Source organism: Lepeophtheirus salmonis, chromosome 1, assembly GCF_016086655.4.
Source record: "Lepeophtheirus salmonis chromosome 1, UVic_Lsal_1.4, whole genome shotgun sequence".
NCBI lineage: Eukaryota > Metazoa > Arthropoda > Copepoda > Siphonostomatoida > Caligidae > Lepeophtheirus > Lepeophtheirus salmonis.
In genome coordinates, this window is record NC_052131.2 from 19672535 (window position 1) to 19694065 (window position 21531).

The 21531-nt window shown below is 30.8% G+C and overlaps 1 protein-coding gene and 1 long non-coding RNA gene across 8 annotated transcripts in view; one reads left to right on the plus strand and one right to left on the minus strand.

The window, feature by feature from the left end:
• Nucleotides 1-21531, minus strand: part of LOC121115278 (uncharacterized) — a 467901-nt gene that overhangs the window by 4434 nt on the left and 441936 nt on the right. For 4 of the 7 annotated variants that reach the window (XR_011780488.1, XR_005864927.2, XR_011780487.1 and 1 more), the window contains exon 1: nt 6-3542. The exons of the other annotated variants lie outside the window; for them this stretch is intronic. The gene's annotated coding sequence lies outside the window, so the exon portion shown is untranslated. Of the gene's footprint in view, nt 1-5; nt 3543-21531 lie in introns of those variants that run through there. 7 annotated transcript variants of the gene reach the window in all.
• Nucleotides 3827-5248, plus strand: LOC121120178 (uncharacterized). The gene is made up of 3 exons (XR_005864937.2): nt 3827-3926; nt 3983-4247; nt 4319-5248. It is a non-coding gene; the product is annotated as an uncharacterized lncRNA (long non-coding RNA).

The following is a 21531-nucleotide window of genomic DNA, read 5'->3' on the forward strand; positions in this document are numbered from 1 at the left end:
TATACCTCATAGTTAAGAATGTCATTTTGAATATAAAAGTCGTTAGATCTTGAACATCTCAGAACCATTGTTCTAATGAAACGACAAGGTTCTTCTCTTTTCTTTAAAACATCACCATAAATTTGTATAAGAACATTCCTTTGTCCCATTACTTGAGCATCAACAAATCTTATATTTATTTTTGCATTACTCCAATTCAAATCAAAGATCGCTGAGTGTATTTCAAATATTCCTTTAAAAGGCACCACTATATCATCCTGTCTTTGATGACTTCCATAAGCAAAGAGTGAGTCATGTGAGTAAAACTTGAATATATCACTTGGGGATCGTCTCAACAGAGCGAAATATTCAGTAGCAAATGTATTTGCAAGTCTTTGGAGCTCCAGAGGGTCGTCCATCTCCTCTAATGTTGCATTATAAATTGTGCATTCCATGTTTATGTGTCGCTTTTATGCAAAATTAAATATAAAATTTAATTTTTATTTTTTTCAATCGTAAAAACCCTATTTTTATTAATAATTTTTTCAATTTGTTATTTCTAAAATACATTATGTTATTTTTAAAGCTCTGTAAGATAATATTCCATTTTATCTCAAATGAAGTATAAAAGTTGCAAAATACTTTCATGACTAAGCAATTGATAATTGTTTTTTTTTAATTTTTAAAATCCTTTGTTGAGCAGCAATGGTAAATATTATCCCCATTTTATAAAACTAAAATGAAAACTTGAATATATTGAATATGCCCAGCCGGTATAAAAAATAAAAAACCCGAAAATGAACTTGACACAATTTTGAGAATGTTTGGGAGGAGAGCAGTTGGTCATAATGTTTTATTAGATCATCTGCAAACAGCTGTGAGAGGAAACAAACAAACCCAAATCCCACTCCGTATATAGCAAGGACATATAGGTTGAAATTATTCCAATTTTGATCCTGAATTCTACTACAAGTCTAATAAGGATTTACACTTATAATTCGAGAGCAAACCTTCATTCATGAGTACACATACTAGTTATTACGTTATACTTAGATGTTCCCTTTTCAAGAAATAAATATAAAGATAACAGCTTTGGAAAAAAAAAGTAAAACTGTTCAGATTCCAAATTAGAAAAAGCCGCTCCCACTTTCTAGGACATATTTTGTACAACTCTGGTATTATTCAAGAATGTGGAAGATCCATTTTTTAAAAAGGAAGATGGTATATTTTAAACTAATTCAATTTTTCAAGTGTCGAAATTTAGAGCAAAGTTTTTTTTCTTCTCGAAATTATAGTACTTTTACAGTGCACGGAAAATTGGTATTGTAAAAATTTCTCGTCATTAACTAAAATTTTTAGACTATATATTATTTAAAAAAAAATCGATAAGCTTCCTTCCATTTGCTTTTGTATGTGAATTTGAAAACGCAAAATGGATAAAAAATGGTTTGATGGGTTGTTAAATACTTAAAGAAAATAGTCATTATGTCATTTCCAGTGCAATTTGAATATTAAAATATAATATTTGTTATTTTCTAATTGTTAGCATAGATAGGAAAAATCATATATCTGTAAAAGTTCTTCTATTTGTAAGAATATTATCAATGTATGTAATAAATTAAAATTGTATCCATGGTTGCATAACATCAAACGGATATAAGAAAATCATTAGACAACACATGAGTATTTAATATGTATTAATCTGTTAGGCAATAAAGTCAAACTAACATCGGCAAAATGTTTATTTTTGAAACAAAGGAAAACAAATGCAGAAAATGTAAGACTATTTTAAAATTAAAAGTACATTAAAGGATACCTCAAATTCACCACCAAAGCAAATGCAACGTTACATTCTCTTGAATTTAACAAATTGATGAAATTATATTGAAATATAACTCGATTTGAAATTTTTGTTATTGACGGGCAATTTTTTTCAAAATGCAATTTTCTGATTATCTACTTTTGCACATTTAATTTATAATTATAAATTAATTCTTCATATAAAATTTGTTTGCTCTACTGTTTCATCCCTGTCACAATTTATAACTCTTTTAGTTAGTATGAAAATATTCATATTTTATGGAAAATACTATTTTTCCATTAAATTTTAATCATATTAATTGTTACCATGAAAGTAAATCCAGTTACTTTTTATACTAAAAAAATAAAATTTTTTTTTTTTTAATATCGGAAGATTTTTGCTAGCTCAGAACACAACCTCGTACTTTTTTATAACTTAATTGTTCATACCAAAATACTTAAAGAAAGAGATTCAAATAATATAAAATGTTCGTACGTTTATAAAAAAAAACTCCGAAAATTAACGTGGTCATCATTACAATTAGCTTAGCTCAGCTTTCGTGGTGATTCATTAAATTAGCTGTGAGCACCTAACCCAACTCCTGATCTAGTAATGATATAGATTAGAATTACTCTGATTTCGATTCTCAATTCTACTCCGAGTCCTTCATGGACTTACTATAACTCCACTGCAAATTTACTCTTTTGTCTCTCACGAACCATGGACTATTTATACATATTGTCAGTAATACTTTTATGTGTCCGATAGCGATAAATTATCTGATACTCAACATATTAATCTTCTTTTCACCATATTTGCCTAGACCGGTTGTAAAAATGACGAATCAAATACCTTGTCTCTAAGTATCTTGGTTCATATTGAAATTCAGTTATTCACCAACCTGAGTCGCTCTCGATAACTACAACACAATCTGGGAATGGGTAAATGATAACTGTTGGTGCTTTACGTATTAGGTTAAATCTGTTGAGGTCGACGATCACATGAACTTGATTAATTAGATGCAATCATGAATAAAAATCCTCTTGAACAACCTATATATTTCAAGATGATTGCATCCTAAAATAGATTTACAATTAAACATTACTAGCTATTAATTAAATAATCAATACACTTACTAATAATAAAATATATAATTATGTGAACAAAGCCTCAACAAAGAGTATCTTTAAAAAATAGAACTTAACTCCCTTCAGGATTTATTCTAAATAAAAAAACAGGTAAGGTTCCTTTATAAAGTGATATCATTCTTTTTTTATCTAAATCCATCTTTTAGCTTGCCTATTTTTTTGGAGGGGCAAACTGAGAATATATTATGTGAGATCATAAAAGACAAAGAGTAACCAAGAAGATTTGTTGTGGAATTAGAATTGTAAAGCCTTGCTGGAATCAGAGTATAATTGAGGATCAACATTCGAATAATTATTACCTTCTACCTTCGTCACAGCTACGTTTAGCTGATCTAATGAAATGTCATGACAACTAAGCTGCTCTCCAGCAAATCATCATACACGCGATGATACAGTTGTACCTTTTAAAATAATATTTATTTTGTAAGAAACGAAAATTTAAAGGAAAGAGAGAAAAGTGCCCAGAAAATTTTTCTTTACCTAGATTCCACTTATGCTAAAAACCGTTTCTGAGACGGACTCCAATGTACTCTTTTTGGAGAACACTTATATAAATCATGCATGCACTATAGTTTGAGTTGTACAAAATATATACAGTCGGTATGGGAAAAAAACGAAATCTAATATGGTAACTCTGACAACGCATACATTTATTAAATGGGTCGTAAGTTATGGAAATCGAGCCTATACAGCCCCTATATTCTTTAGTTTGTAGGTTATTATGACGTTACTTTTGTTATTTCCAAACAATGGATTAAAAAAATTGAATTATAATATTACACTGCTTCTTGATGGAAAAATATCGTTCAATCTAAACAATGGATTATAAAGTGTGAAGGGACTCCGCTTCATCAAAAACAACAATTAATTGTTGATTTGCTGATTTCAGATGCGGTCATAGAGACACAATAATGAAGAACCCAGTAGACGTACCATTGACATGGTAACAACAGAAAGCATAAAAAGAAATCCCCAAAATCATTTAGGATGATGGGAAAGTGAAGTGCAAGAGTTATATGCCATCGTCAAGTTATCTAAATAACTTTTTACCTAGATATATATTGTCAATGAGGCAGCTCTATTATAAGTGGATGCCACGTTTTCTCACTGTTGACCAAAAATAAGAACGTGCTGATGATTATTAACAGTGTTTGGGCAAGTTTAAATTTAACAAACCCGAACTCTTGCGTCATTCTGTAACAATGGATGAAAATATGTAACTTGTGCAAGAACTTACGTGAGGTGGATTATATACATAGGTATATACGATGTAATATGTGGGTATCATATTGATTGATATAATGAAATTCACAGAAAAGGTAAATTTTCATCTCTCTAAGATGGATAATCCATTAATGATTCTTTTCCATAAAATGATCTTACTTTTTAGTTTGAAAAAAAGACAATGGAGCGGTAAAGGGTTATATAAATACATATACTTTAAATAGTTCATATTCATATTGACTTTCTAATTTTTTACTCCATAGGTATATAAATATAAAAAATATATACATATATATATTTCTATCTCATTATTCATTTAGTAGATTTCTTCATCAATAATGAGAAATGATGATATGTATGTACTCTGAGTAAGGAGTTTAAGTCTTATGAGAGTAATTATGGAGAGGGTAATAATATATATAATGGAAAGTGATGAGGTTGGTTTATCAAATTTATTTAATAGAATGGGTTACAGATACAGTTTTATAACTGGAAATGCATTAGATGCGTTCCGTTGCTGAAGTTTCTTTAAAAAGAGATTTGTTACGTTTTTACCACAAACTCTCATGACTATTATAATTATTTATTCTTATCTATTTACTAGCATAAGGTCACCCGGCGTTGCTTGGGGCAAGGAGATAGCAGAAAATCACATTGAAAAAGGTTAAGTGCTATTTCTTTTTAATGTTTTTACCCCTTCGGCGTGGGCAAGCATTGAAATATTGCACCTGTATATATGGATGTATCAAAACTACAGGCGTACAAATATTGCAGGCAAATATTAATGGACTCTCATCCAACAACAAAAAAAAATAGTTTACTGAAGTATTTGATTGCAATCAATCTCCCTCAGTTGGTCTGTTTAAATGATACAAGGCTGCGAAGTGCAGGTCAGTGGTCCTTTATTAACAGCTATCATGAAAATTACTCTACAAATGCTGTTTTAACTGGAGAAAATTACCCAACAAGGGGGTGTTACAATACTTGTCAGAAGAAATATCTCGGCAAGGCTGGTTGACGAAGATAAAATTGGAAATTATGTAGTCACTGAGGTGCACTTTCGAGAAATGGCCTTTCATGTATAAGCCATCTATATACTATCATTAATTTTGCATTATCTCAAACAAAGTCATATACTATATATAGTATGAGTAGTATATATATGAACAGCACATCCACTTTATTGAAATATTTAATAATTTATGCATCTATGTAGGTTATATTTTGCAAATAAATACCCACATACGGATATATAATTACCCTTGCAGTGGTACTCGGCATTGACCGGAATAATTATAATGAAGAAGATAACTTCCCTACAAAAGCACACTCTCATGTAGATACTCAATACTTATATAAAGCAATTCACATATATTCGGTTTGAGGAAATAATTATTATGACGTGATGAGCTAGGAAATACTTCATTCAAAAGAACACACTCTGTCTGTGTTTTAAACTACACACGCCTGTTGCTAAAACTAATCAAAAGTCCCTTTCTTATTCTTTATTTTATATATTATTAACGGTAGCACCTGATAATGTTCTGATTAATTAGGCGTCGGCATAAAGGCAAGTTTTGCTGTAATAATATAGAAGAAAATTTTCTAACAAATATTCTGTGTTATTTTCCATTTTTCATTAGCATACTCACACGTAGCGTTTCAATACTGTTATTGATTCATTTATGTTGTTTTCTCAAGCACGAATGAAAAAAAAAAGTGTTTGAGAAAAATAAAGGGTACTTTAGTTTCTTGTGCGCTCAATGACTTATTTTATATAATAAAAAATAGTACTCCCTGTTTACATACTTGATGATGAATGAAAAATACCTCCAATATTTAATAAATAAGACTATATTGTTATTTCTTAGATCAAAAATATGTATATGATATATTTCAGGGAGTAATTTATACAGTGCACCTTGTAAACGCACTCAATGTTACTTGCAAAACGACTGCTAGATTTAATCAATATGACTACATTGTTTTTTCTTTAATCAAAAATGCCTGATATTTATTGAAACATTCACAGTGAGAAACTTTGCTTATAAATATAGATGTACTATACTTTTTGTTTATTTTTTAAATGAATAGAAATCACTGAAGGGTTTACAAACAATCATCTTACTTCTTATTCGCAAGATGGCTCTTAAGTTGCATTAATATCATTTTTAAAGACTTTTTTTTGGCTAAATAACAGATATTTCAGTCGAATTGTATCAACTCACTTAATACCCAAATTGTATCCTATGGTCACATAAAAAAATCCTCTAATTTCTTTAATGTACCATCCTTTCAGATGGAAAAACAAGAGTTGTTGTTATAATAAATACCCAAAGGGTACGTACATTGAGACAAACTTTTGATTTATTAATATAGATTATAATTATATATCGATATACTTACATACTTAACCCTAATATTTTTTATTTTTGTGTATTTAGATCACATTTTTCTGTTTTATTAAATATTCAGTTGGATATGTTTAAGATTGAAGCATAGTTTGATTATATAGGGACATTCTTGTAAATCTACTATGTGGTTATGCCTTGATTTTTATTTTTTTAAATATTTGCAAAGGAAAAATTTAATTGTGTTGCTTACTTTTTTTTGTGTGGAATGATTGTGCTCATAAAATAGATTCAAATTGAAATATATTTAAAGCACTCATTTACTAACAGAGTTTTATTTATTAGATTAAAGAAGAGTTAGAGGGTTTATTTGCTGAAAAGAAGGACAAGTTATTAAATTTCTTTATTTATATTTATATGCTGCAACCAAAAAATGAGGGGAATAGTTTTTATAGTACTTGGGATAAGGATAATGAAAAAATTAAAGGTTTCATGGATGATCGATATACAGGGGTTCCTAAAATATTAAACCTCTTAGATTTGGCGATAAAATATACTAACTGCAATTTGAGTTCAATCCCTCTTTTCCAATATAAAAAGAGGACCATTAAAGATATTTTTATTAGTCAAGATGCATCATCAAAGAAGACCTTCAATCCGTCTCAGTTCTTTTAAATATGACATTAAAAAGATGCGAAAGACTGGAAACGTTGATGATCAACCACAAAGTGGACGCCCAAGGTCCGTTCAGAATCCTAATAACGTTCGGAAAGTTAAATTAAAAATATACAAAACCCCCAAAAGATCAGTGGCAAAAATGGCTAAGGAGATTAACATGTCTAGAACTTCGATGAATCGCATCATCGAGAAGGATCTAAGGACGCATTCTATGAAGTTTGGTTACGGTCAGAATCTCAGAGAAGATGCAAAGATGAAACAGATACAAATAAGTAAAACGTTATTAGAACTTTGCACGCGGAGAGGAAATAGTGTCTTTTCAGATGATAAGAAATGGTACCTGGATCAAAAAATTCAGCCGTCAAAACGGCTGAATCTTGGGCTCATCATCACAAGATGTATCCTTAGACCGATGAAAAATTACGAAGCGGGTTAATAGTCGATCTTTTTTTTGGGGGCAGGGATTTCAAGTAAAGGAGATAAGCTTCCTTTGTTTTTTATTCCGAAGGGCCTCCGTATGAAGACAGGTGACTACATTTAATATATTTTGGAGTCTGTATTACTTCAGGGGTTTAAGCCAATTCATTTAAAACGATTAAGGCGACCTTTCAGTAAGATGGAATTCCAATACATACTAGCGTTCAATGCCAATAATGCCTTAAATCAAATATTCATTTTTGGGATACATCTATATGACCCCCTTCGAGTCTAGATTTTAACCCCATCGACTATTTTGTGTAGTGTTATCTCGAGTCGAAGTTAAAAACTCGTCTAAATTTGTAAGATCACCGTACCTCAATTCAGATAGAAGGGACGAAACTTCCCAAATCAATGGTGCGTGCAGCATGTGAATCATTTCAATCAAGTCTAAGGGAAGTAGTCGATAAATGAGGCAGTTACCTATATTAAATAATTTATAAAATGTGCAATATAACTTAATCCATTTTCTAAAATATTTAGTTAAAGTGTTTTTTTCTACGATCACTCAATACATAAAATTGAAAAAGGTTTAAAACCCCCCACCCCACATTAATAGTGCCTTTTTTATTTATTTTTATAAAAATAAGTACCTTGTAGAACATATATATAACCATTTTTAAATTACAATGTTATATGAATATATTAAAATGAAAATATATGATCAAATAATTGTTGGTAATGAGAATGAACAATGTTGTAATTAAATAATTTATCTAAAGACGAAGAAGTTACAACTTGAATAATTTGTTTATACAAGTTGCAACTTGTACAGAGATCATAACTCGTATTCAACATGTATATATATATATACATTTTGAGAAAATGGAAGTAGAGAACATTTTAATCAAAACCATAATTCTGAGTTTTTTCATCAGTTTTTTGTTTCCGATCCAACTAATTGTTATATAATTAACGTAAAAAAACATAAAAAAAACTTTACATTGACTGAAGTTTTGTTATTTAACTACTCTTTCGTATCTTTACATAGTTACTAATAAAACATGTGTGTTTTTCTTTGTGTATTTAATACGTACAATAATTTTTGATCTAAGATATAACAATGTAGTCATATTAATGAAATCTTGGATACCTCGTGCTCTTCATATATAAATACATAAAAGAAGAGTATATATAAAGAGTAGAAAAACGATACCAATTATTTTTAATGGTTAATTTTTTTTTCTCGATTTATGTTTCCCTTCTTGGCAATCAAAACAATGCTTGCATGACGGCCAGACTCGACGATTTCCATTATTTCATTTACACAGAGAGTGGTGTTTCCATTGCATCCAAATTACCAGAATGGAATAGACGAAACCAAAATTGCAAGTGATTGGCTGTAAAAGTATCGAACCATACCGTCCACATACCACCGTTTTTGCCTTATTCGAAGAAAAGCTATAAAATATGACGTTCTTTCACTTTTCTGTAGTCCATCTTAGACAACAGCTCTAGTAATATTGAGTCAAACAATCAGCAAAATTGTAGATTTTATGTTTTCTTACTACGTAATATTATCGTTCTAACACCATCTAATCAGCACTATTACCACAACGGATACATATTAATAAATACATTTACTGGACATATAATCTATTTTCTTTTACTACACCCATGATGTATCGAAATGTATGTATATAAACGGTAAGTAAAAATGAACAAATTCTTGCTGGAGCTTAGATGAACTCATATTTTATAGTGTATAGTTAAGAATTTTCATATCTTGTGCAGTTCCTTATTAATTTATTTCTATTAACATTCGGTAAAAATAAAAATAAACATTATAAGCAATATATCTATTTTATACTATATTATTATGCTCATATTTTGTGTCTTTAATTGGATGAATAAGTCCAAAATCCACCAAATAACTCCAGATTCTACTCGTACAAGATATTTTTCCGTTTTAAAAAACAATTTTGTGCTTCCCTCTAAATATCATGATTACAAAATTGACACTTTATAAATGGACAACAAATTATAAGATAGAATAACAATCAAAATAGGTTTGGACATTTAGTATATATTTGAAAGGAGGTCAAATCCTATTTTATACAACATACATTTGCAATCACAAATAAATAATGCAAAAAAAAGTTCTAAAATCATATTTTAAAAATATGATTTATTCGCAATTTTGCATTTAAGCTTTTATTGATGGGATTGATGGAAATGAGTTTATTGGTTCAATTTCATATATTCAAGAAACAATTTTTTCTATTCATTTTCATAATTTGAAATTTGCAAAAATTCTTAAAAGTCATTAACTCCACAATTAATGATTTAAAAAACTAAAACAGGTCCCGTAAGATTTTTTGTCATTCAATATTTATAAATTGGTGTAATTTGTTCAATCAAGTAGTTAGCCCGGGTTTAATAGGAAAATATCAATATTCTGTAGACCTTGGCATTATCTCCAAAAACTAATTACTTTATCCACTAATAATTCAAATTTTGAAATAAAACTGTTATTTATAAGATTTTGCATTTTTTTGTATCAATTAATTATCCTTCTAAAACCTATCAATGAAAAGTAATTTAAAGAAAAACAGTAAAAGAAAAAAAAACGAAACAATCCCCAGGTATTCAGATATTCGAAATTAAATGTGAACAATTATTATTAAACAAAAAAAAAAACTTGTTTATTCAAAAAAAAACTTTTTGGAAAGAAGAAGTTATCTAGCTGCACCCTGTATACATAAGTATTTCCGTGTATACTGTCCACAAAAAATTGCATCGTAGATTATTACACTCTATAAGCACTTTTTTTCAATATCAGGAACAGATGTCTGCCCTTGTGTGGATGGAAGCCCAAAACAGATAAATATTTTCTGTTTTGCTCAAGAAACGTTTCCATTTGGACTGGACCTTAGTTAGTATATGAAGTTTCTTGTTAGTTTGAAGCCATTGAAAGTTCGATATTCTTTATATATTTAAATAAATCATTCTTAGCAGCAGACATCTCATTAAACAAACTGGTAACAAAGGTTTGAATAATGTTCTTTATAAGCATATTGGTGTCACTTTCGCTGAGTCCTCGACTCTTAGATAAATTTATGTTGGACCGATTTATGACGAAACGAAATCTATATAAATTTAATCAAAATGATGCCCTCACCATTGATAATCGACAGCAAGTTCTAGAAAATCCACCCCTTAGAAGCAATTTGTCTTGCATCAAAGATAATCTGGCATTCTTACCTGAAGCTATTACTAACCTTGAAACAGAAGGAATTCCCATTTATGATTCTCTAAATGCATATACTTATTGAAGCCGAATAATAGATTAAAACCAGTCCTGGGGAAAAAGGGGAAATAGTTCAGAGAATAATAATCTCCGTCATTCACAGAAATCCTGATCTCCCATCTATAAAAAAGGTTGGACTTATAATCAATGGTCGTGATAATGAGATACCTCCGTCTAGCATGACTCCTAAAGATATAGCCAACTTCAAATTTGCTCCAATTACTAAAATGGGCGTTGAACGGTATTTGAGTATGTTTAAAACTACAAATACGGATCGAAGACAAAAATCAACAGAAGGAAATCTTTTAAAAATCATAATTTGTCGTTATAATATTGCAACATTTACGAATAAATTATATCATAGAAATAAAACAACACCGATTACTTTAAATTAACCTTGTAAAACTGTATTTTTCTTCAATATCATAAAGCTTAGTTTGAATCCATGTACCCTCCTCCAAATAATGAGGTCTTCCATTTACTTTCATGATCCTCCAATGTGATAATTGTCCAAATATTGCGAAAAAGTAGAGATACCTCTTTTCCTACTCCAATAATATATTTTTTCTTCGCAATGTTATTTCTTATTATTAAAAGGTTGCGGTAGTTGAGCTTTAACTATCTCCTATCACTGTTTCCCATTTCGAAAGAGAAAGTATAAAGTGAGGACAAACTGTATAATGTACCTAAAACACAGCATTTTAAGCCTACTTTTCTTAATATTTAAAGTTAAATAATTATTCATTTATCTTTTTTTCGTAGTTGGTGTCATGAATGGTAAAAAAATATAGTATAAATGGAAGAGATATAAGAATTTAAAATAAAAATAAATTAAAGAATTGAAAGGTTTTTTTTTTGTACCCATGTTTATTTATTCTTTTGACAAAGATACTTTGATTATTACGTTTACCTTTTTAATAGCTTATACAAATAGCTACTTGTTGTTGAATCCACTAGCAATAAAGTATATCTACATCTACTTTTTGTAAAAATTATACCCGAAAAATATATTTTACTCAATGTAATTATACGGTTTATAAATATATACACATCTCTACCAACGCAATATACCTAAAAAGAAAGGCTGTAATCAACTTCAAAGATAGGTTTAATATATTCTTATATAGTTTGTCTTTTTTATTCTACAAAGTAAATCTTTACTTATCCTTCTTGAAGTTTCTGCTTCACGTAGTAAAGCAAAAATTTAAATTATATTGTACGAAATATTTAAAATATTGTGGGTAAAATATTTCTAATGAAGTAAAGACGACATCGGTTTGAAAGTGTTAATTGGATGCCCTTTCATCCAAATCTTGGAAGGGCTTAAGTTTAAAAATATTTTAAGTAATGGTGACGTAATCTATCTTGTAGTACTTCAAGGTGACCATATTTGTCTTTGACTTGAAGAAGCATGGAGTTATATATTATTATGTTTCTGTTATTAAACAGGATACCCATGATCTATTGGATCTATTTAGTACACTACACTTCAGTCAATGTTCAGCCTTCGTTAATTCCCTTATAATTGAAATACATGGATGTCCCTGTGTTTGTTATGCCACCCCTACATTAAAATGTATTTCTTAGCAATATAAAACATTGTTTGTTAGTAGTTCTTACATATTATACTACCGAATGTGCAGTTGAAATTTGGAGATTTTTAAAAGAGACGCGCATAGAAAAAATATAAGAGGATTTAATAATTACTCTTGTCAGGTGAGGAGCAGTTTGAAGTGACTACCCTTCCAAAAAAAAAAAAAAAAAAAGAATACAATCTATCGAAAAAGGGTCTCATAAAGAGACAAGCAGAATCGTTATTGCTGCTTTTCTTTGCTAGGAACAAACACAACAAAGATCCGCAACTTGCAATAAGGTAGACAATTTTCAACATCAAATAGGGCATTGAGGACGGTAATGGTATTGAAAGGAAGCCTGGAAGTGGTGGCTGGTACTAATAATACCCTAATGACGTCAAGAAGGTTACCCATATATATGAAAAGAATTCTTGCGTTGTAACGTAACAAAGATCTACTCGAGGAGAAAAAAAGAGAGGGAAAACACTCTTTTCAAAAAGAAGTTTACTTAATGTTTTTATGTTGACGTACCGCATGTGCAATATTGTTTTTTAATGATTTTTCTAATTTGTTATCGGCATTTTTGTTTAAATTTTCGATAATGTAATATTTGATATTGGACTGAATAAATCAATATTCACTCTAAAAAAAAGAAGGCTACCCAGAAGAGCCCAAATAGTCCATGCGAGCACGTGCCAAAGAATTTAACGTTTCTAAAGGCACCATCTGCAATGCCGTAAAGAAGGAGAGGGGGGGGATTTTGATAATGTTGGAACATTCTTTATTGACAAAAAAGGTTTGTCAGGACCAGCTCTAGTGTTGTAAATCACCTCTCAATAACCTGAAGAATAAAATTACTATTCACATCATCACCTTCTGGCTGCATGTTGAGACCAGGGCCTGCCGTACATGGTCCATGAATCTCAAAGTACTCAAGGCTTCTGTTGAGGAGCAATGGAACTCCATAACGTCCAATTACATTATTACCATCACCTTTCAGAGCGTCCAGCAGCGTATCAAGGCCATTATCAAATTCGATCGAGACTATATTGAACATTAGAAATGGCAGCACCTTTGTCAGTATTGTTATTTTGGCTCAGAAATAGAGAATATGGAGTTCTGATATATAGCATTGGATCAGCTTCAATAGTTGTCCCATCCTTTGTACTTCAGGGTAGTGTCCTTGGACCTACCCTCTTCTCTGCTTATATTAACTGCCTGTGTGACAGCCTGAAATCCAAAATATATATGTAGGCTGGCGACAAAAAGTTTGTTTGCCACTCAGAAGAGGAGCCCAAACATGACCTCAGAGAGTTTCTTAGGTGGAACGACCGTTGGAGAATTGCTGAAAATCTTGAGAGAAGTTCATATCTTATAAAACACATAAGATATTACCGGGATATTTTTAGTTTATGAACACCAAAATTTTGTTTAAAATGATATTGCAACAAGTGCTCAGCTTGGAGCCAATGTTTAACATTGAATTTTGAGCTCCTGTTTAACAACAAACTTTGAGCTCAAGCGCAGGTAGGACGATTTTTTTTTATTGTTAGTTGGCAGCTAGTCAGAATTTTTTGGCGTCATTTAAAAAAAATGTCCTCGACCAATGTAGTAGTTATATCACAACCGTGGAAAAAGCAAATTGTTTTTCTTTTTATTTGTGCCAGACGAGACAAATTTGCAAACATCTTAAAACTTGACAAGCCTTTGTTTGGAGTGTAAGGAAGGAACTTGAAGAGTATGAAGGGGGTAACATGACTTTTTGCTATGTCACACCGAAAAGAAAACATTGACGTGGTTATCAGATTTTTTTTTTTTTGACTTTGTTGGAACTAGTCTTTTGCCTCCAAGCTTACCGAACCTCAACCCCATAGACATCTTTGTGTGAGGTACAGTTAAGTGACACACACTAAAAGATTATCCTACAACACAATATTCAAGCTGATGTCCAATATCCGGAGGAATTCCGGAATCTGCCAATAGAGACTGTCTTCAAAACTTAGTCCTGTTTCTGAGTTCGAGTCGAGACCATAATTGAAGCCAAAGACGATTATAGTGTATAATAATGACAAGAAAAAAAAAAGATAGTCAGTTTTCATTTGGCGATGGTTTTTATTTGTAAATTGGAGGATAAATTTAGAAATGTAGGAGAAAATCGTTGGTTTTTGAATAAAGGTTGTACCCTGTATATAACGTGAAGTTAAAATAAATCCATTAGATTGAATGGATTTTTGTTTTTTATTATTTGATGATAAAAATAAAGTTTATTAATAATGGACTTAGTATCCATTCAGTTCCCTGTACCATCCCAAATATAAGTCTTAAAATATGTTTCAAAGTTTAAAGTGCTCTCTACAATTTATCATTTTTTCTTTCAGTAAATCCAGTAATGTTGTTCAATTTATCAATTCAGTAAACTTATAGTATCTTTCATGTAGAAGAATACAATACCATCATTCTTCATTTAGATCTAAATAATATATTTATTACTCCAAAAGTTTGTTTTTATGTTCTACGGAGAGTAAAATTTTATATACTATCAATAAGCTTTGATTTACAAAAATATACAGCAAAACATTTTTTAAGCAACTAATTTAAATAAATTTTTAAAGGTCCTGTTATTTAGAATTAATAAATTACTTTTATTTTCAATTGCTATTTAAATATAATGCACATAAAGTCAATATGCATAAATACAACATGATATTATACGCGGTGTGCCAACCTTATTTTTTTTTTCTTTCAATATTTATTTCCTTATTTTTTTTATCTCCTCCAAATTCCAAAGCCTTATTTATTTTTTGCTCTAAAATGAGTACCAAGGACAGCAATTTCTGAATACAGGAGTAAAAGATAAACTGATTTTCTTGTGTATGTCAACAAAAAGAAAAGAAAAAAAAAAAGGAAAGGAAACAAATGAATTGTGATAACGTTGTGACATTGAAATGGTAATACCTGATGATAGTTTTGATGAAAGGGTGATAATGACGGATAAAAACCTTAAATATACATATGTATAGATCTCAAATGTGACATATTTTTGTATCTCATAAAAAATAATGATATGTATGTTTATAGATAAAAAAGTGGAATATATCACATGAGGAGAATTAAAGTCCGTATAGTATATGTTTATACACAAAAAAAGGCTAACAGGAAAACAACACTCTCAAATAATAGAGTTTATCTGCTCAGACTCCAACAAGAATTTACAATTATAACTCTGCAACAAATCTTCAAGGTTACTCTCTGTCTATTATTAGGACACACGACTGTTGAATCAAGTTTTGAATATAAATGAATTTTGTGGGGAAATAAATTTACTACTTAGGAGTTCAATAATAATGACAGAAGCTGAGGAAAAGAAAATTTATTCTTTAAACTACCAATGCCAAAAAAGCAAGCCAGCAAAAATACACCAGATTTAAATCATTATTAATGCATATGGACATGAAAGATGATTATTAGGTTCTGATGGAGTCATTGTAATACTTTAATGGTTATTTATATTTAATCAATGCAACTCCATGCAACCAATGAAAGGAACCTCAAAAAACGTCAAGCTTCGTTTATAGCAAGGACATACCAGGCTTGGTATTACATCGATGTCGATCCTCAAGTATACTCCAAGTCCTACAAGGGCTTACTTTTTTAACCAAGGCATTAGAGTTAAAGGATTTTTTCCAGACTCCTACTCAACTTATGTGAATTATTTGACCCCGAATAAATAATATTTAACCTAGGGACTATAAATGGCTTAGAGTAAACAGATTTTCAGGATACTCTATCCTATCAATGTGAATGAAAAGTGTATTTGACGTCTTAAAAAACTAAAATGTTAGATGGAATTTGTTCTTCTTTTTGAACATTCCTTTAATAAACTTCAACGACTCAGACTCACGGTAAAAATATACAACTCTAATGACCCCAACTCAACAACCTTAGTTATTACTTCATAGTTATATGTTCTGTCTCCATTAATGAAATTATAATGAAAACAGCTTTGAAAAGTAAAAAAGCCGGATCAGATTATTAACTAATAAAATCCACTCCCACATTATACGACATATTTTATACACTGCTGTTTATATATGATTTATATCTGGTTAATAAAACCTCGGAATTTGGTGAGTTTTTGAAATTAGAATCGTTGTTCATTTTTAGTGAAGGAAAAAAGAGAGCATTCAAGGAATTAAATTAATTCTTCCTCCTAGCTTGCACAATTTCCATGTTGTAACTCATATAATTTTACTTTCTCCTGCTTAAAAATGCACTCATGTTCACTTCTTCATCCATTTCTAAAAAAAATATATTATTATTGAAAATATGTTAAAATCAAAGTTTTTCAATTTTAGTATCAATATTTTAATTTTTTGATAAGAAATTAAGATTTTTTTAAATTTTCAAAATGACTGACTGACAGTTTTTGCTGATATTTATAAAAATGAAGGATTTTTTTTCTTACATACATAAGAAATTAGATTTGGAAGTTTTTCGATGAGGCAAAACGTTTGTCATAACTAATATATTTGCATTTTTTCTCTTTAATGACTATTTATTACAAATATTTGCAATTGAATCCATGATGTTTTAAATAAAACAAAATGCTTGAAACTGCTCGAATCAAGGATTCCAAAACTCATGTTTCAAATATGATACATATGTCGTTAAAAGGTTAATGAACTTTGTTGTTTAGGGATGTGGATTCAAAGCTAGAACTCATTGTATAATTTTATGGAATAGGTTTACCATATATGAAAGTTTAAGAATATATAAGCAAAACTGTTAATTGGATTTACGTCAAAGATGTTTTGTTTTTTACTTTAATTTTCTATTCTTCATAGAGTTATTTATTGTTGACTTTACAAAAAGGATGCTCGTAGTCCATGACTTCTATTTTGAGGAAGTAGCGCTTATAATATCTACACAATGTTTTTATTTAACAAATATATCAATAAAATACTATTTTTATTAATGGCAAAAAATACTATAAAATAGATAAAAATTCCATTCTTCCAATGTATTTATAATTTTCTAATCTAATAACAAATATCAGTAAACATATTGAATGTCAATTTTTTTGATAAAAAAAAACTAAATTTTCTATTTTAAGAGTCTCAATTTATTTGCATAATATGATTGCTACAAAGTTACCAAATGGGGACCCAAAACGTTCAGTAGTGTGAAAATATTACAAAAAAAACATCAACAAAAATAATTGATTTTTATAGTATCAAGAAAACCCAACTCAAAACAAATTTCTAATAGTCTTAATTATTATATTTATATATATATATTTTATTCATTATGTCCTCAATTATAACCAATATTATCCTTGACACTCTTGTGAACAGATTGGCTGCTCTTGACGAAGAAGTTCATGTCCATGGTGATATAGCAGATATTCTTCTCCAAAACGCCTTAAAGTGCAAAGTCGATTGATTTGATGTCAGGGCTGGATGAGGGCTATATAGAGGCAGGGTTAAGTCCATTCCATCAATGGAAAAATGACATCAAACAAAGAGGGTTGGAAAATGTTTATAGGAGTAGATATTAATGAACTTCTTCTGAAGTTCAAATCACAATAACATTTGATCTCGTTGCGAAAATGTGGAAACGATTAATACATTTTTTTAACATCAAAAGTTTAATTAACCTGTTGTGATATATACAGGGTTCAGAAGCAAAACGTGGACTGTTAATGAATGCTAATGATGTAATTAAAATAAAGAGGCTTTTTGATTTTTTGCGAATCTCCTCATCTTTTTGCAAAAGTAAACAATATTAAACATTTCTCAAATCTTTCATCATATGTAAGCAAGAAACAAAAAGGCAGAGGATCTTAGACCTTCTGGATACCAAAATTGAGGTGGCAGAGATTATGGACATTGTGAAGTGCTCCATTTATGAAAAAGGATGGAAATTACCTCTTCAGGAAAAAAGGAAGTGGGGGATATAGCTTGAAAAGGCATTCTGAGTTTTTGGGGGACCTGAAGAAGAAGATCAAGGAGGACCCACAAAATCCATGAATCGCGTCTCTAACGAGTTTGACGTGGACGAGGGGACAATCAGGAGGGCTGTGAAGTAGGACTTTGGGTTGTACTCTTACACAAGGACACCACGCCACCTGTTGACAGACCCTCTGAAGGTAAGGAGACTGCAGAGGTGCAAGAATGTTTGTGCGTGGATCAAAGCAAATTGATCGACGGTAAAGTTTTTTCTCTGACGAGAAGATTTTCATAGTTGACCAGGTCTACGACCGTCGGAACGGCCGTTGGCTTAGAAGATCACCAGAGGAGGTTAAGGGGGTATTCTGTACAAAAAATCCGGCCCAAAAAATGGTCCTGGGGGTCGTGGCTTCCGACGGCAAGAAGATGCCTCCCGGCTTTTTTTAAGGCTGGGGAGAAAATCGACCAAGAGGCCAACCACAAGGTACTAAGGTTCACCGTACTGCGATGGCTCAAGGACATCTGCACAAAGGACAACTATGTGTTGACCCAACATGGTGCACCCACACACACATCGGCCAATGCCAGAAGTTCCGCACCGACAACATGGCTGATTTTTGGCAGAAAGACATGTGGCCATCATCTTTGCCAGATTTGAACCCGTTGGACCTTGCTGCAAGGAGTACTTTAGAGAGGGAGACTAACTGGACATCTCACCTGAACGTGGACTCTCTGAAGGCCGCCATTTTGAAAGAGTGGAACAACTTGTCCGAGAAGTTCATCATCAACTCCTGGATGGCTGTCGTGTCTCAAAGTTTTGTAAAAAAAATTTAAAAATTATTTTTCAAAAAATAAAATGATTGACATTTTTCTAAAATCAGTCATTCAGTCCACGTTTTGCTTCCAAACCCTGTATTTTTATGTTTGATTTGATTAGTTCACTTCTTTCTTTTCATGTGTAGAGTTCTTCCTTTTTGTATTGATAATCTATGTACATTCAAAAACAGATCCAGATGTTCTTTCATTCAAATATTTTTACCTCTTATAATAATAATTATTCTTGGTATGACTGAGTACAACAGATAGACAGACAATACATAATATGAACAGTAATTTCTTCAGAATTTTCCAAAGAAAAAAATTTGTTTTTTAAAACAAGGAGGAAATGATCAAAAATTTATATACATAAAAGTATAATAATTTCATGACATGGTTGAAACGGCATACGAATAAAATCAAAGTTTTACCTACATACTACACGATGTCCCAGCGAACTGTGAGTGAAAGTTATGTAAAGTATTATTAAATTACTAAATATTTTAGCAATTTTTCCTGTGATCCCAACTAGTAAGGATAATTGAGAGGGAGGACAACCCCCCAAAAAAAAAAAAAAACAAAAAAAAACAACAACTGTGTGTAACCACATCTTGATACGGAAATGTGTCAATTGAGATATCTTTCATCGTCTGCTTCTCGAAGGTTATCATTACCAAGATTAAAATGCTAAAGGACGATATTAAGGGCCTTGACATGAAGCCTAAAAGTGTTAGGCAAAACTGGAAAAGAAAACAGGATTACCTGTACTTTTTGGTTTACAAAGGGCAGACGTATACTTGAAGGTCATAGAGACAGTTGTCTTTTCTTGGTTGAAGGCCAACTACCCAATGACTATTTTATTTCCATCGAAACTCCACCACCGGTAACAAGTCAAAACAAACACTCAAAAGTGTTGTACAGACAACTACGCAAATTTCAAGCCCTGGTAATTGTGCCCTCCGTTCTAACTAGACTGCAACACTTTTGACTATGAGGTCTGGGGAACCCTCGAAAGTTAGGCCTGTAACACCTCCCATGTGAATGAGGATGCACTAAAATCTGCCGTGTAGAAGGGGTGGGCTAACATGTTGGAAGAATATCTGCAAGGCCTTTAGGTGTAGGATAGAGGCCATGGTGGCCACATTGACATTTAACTGTTTATGAGTATATAAAGTCTCAATGTTTTCCTATTTGTACTTTTTGAGAATTTTAATCAAGATGATATCGGAAAAATTTGTTTACAATTTGCAGAGACACACTGTATATAGACAATATGTTTAAAGGAAAAGAAAGCTAGAAATATACATTTGGTATATTTTATTTCATTTTTCTTACAAAAAATGAAGTAAAAAGTCAATATTTATTTGAATAATTGCAGGTAAAACCCATGCTTTTCCTTTCTTTATCTCTCTCTCTCCTTTGAGTATTCAAACAGGTTCGAAAACCGGAGCTACTTTAAGCTAATAACATTCACACGGCTAATGCGTGGTTAAAACTTTGAATTATAATTCTTGTACATTTCTGGCAAAGAGAAGATGAGCGCATTCAGTGTGTAAAAATCAATTTGTGCTCTTAAGTTATAAGTTGTATAATTATATCCTTGTACGCTTAAAAATGAAAAATCATAAGGATATATGTAGAAATTACTCAGTTTTCGATGTTCAATTATTCTCTAAGCTCAACATTTAATACTCCCCAAAAAAAAAATCAGCTTTAGTATTTGTGATTCATGATCACAAACATTCGTAGTTACACTTGATACTTAGATGTTCTTTCCTCAAGAAGCAAATAATATTGTTATCTGCTTTGGAATGTAACAAAAAAAAACTATTTAGCATAGCTTTTAATTCAAAAAAATTTCTTAATCGAAAATGGGCCAAAATTAAATCAACAACCAAAATTGCAATTGTTTTTTTAATGTCAAATAAAGTTCATTTCTTTATAAATATATTGGCAATCAATGAAAGTATATTCATTAATAAAAATTATAGAAACAAAGGCACTCAACTAAGCAGTTACGACAAAGATATATATTACCTTTGCATATATCTAGGTATGTATCAAGGGGGATACAAAATTTGAAGTAAAATTTAGTTACAATTTTGTCACCCTTATTTTTAATTACAAGGTTTCATTAAACAACAAAAGCAACAGGTTTAAACAAAAATAAATAAGTTTTGTTTTTATCTCAGGTCTCTAAGTGTAAAATGTTGGACCAACAACATATAAGACTGTGCGTGTGCAATATTGTCTTTGCAATGTGATGCCTTTCTGCATCCATTCTT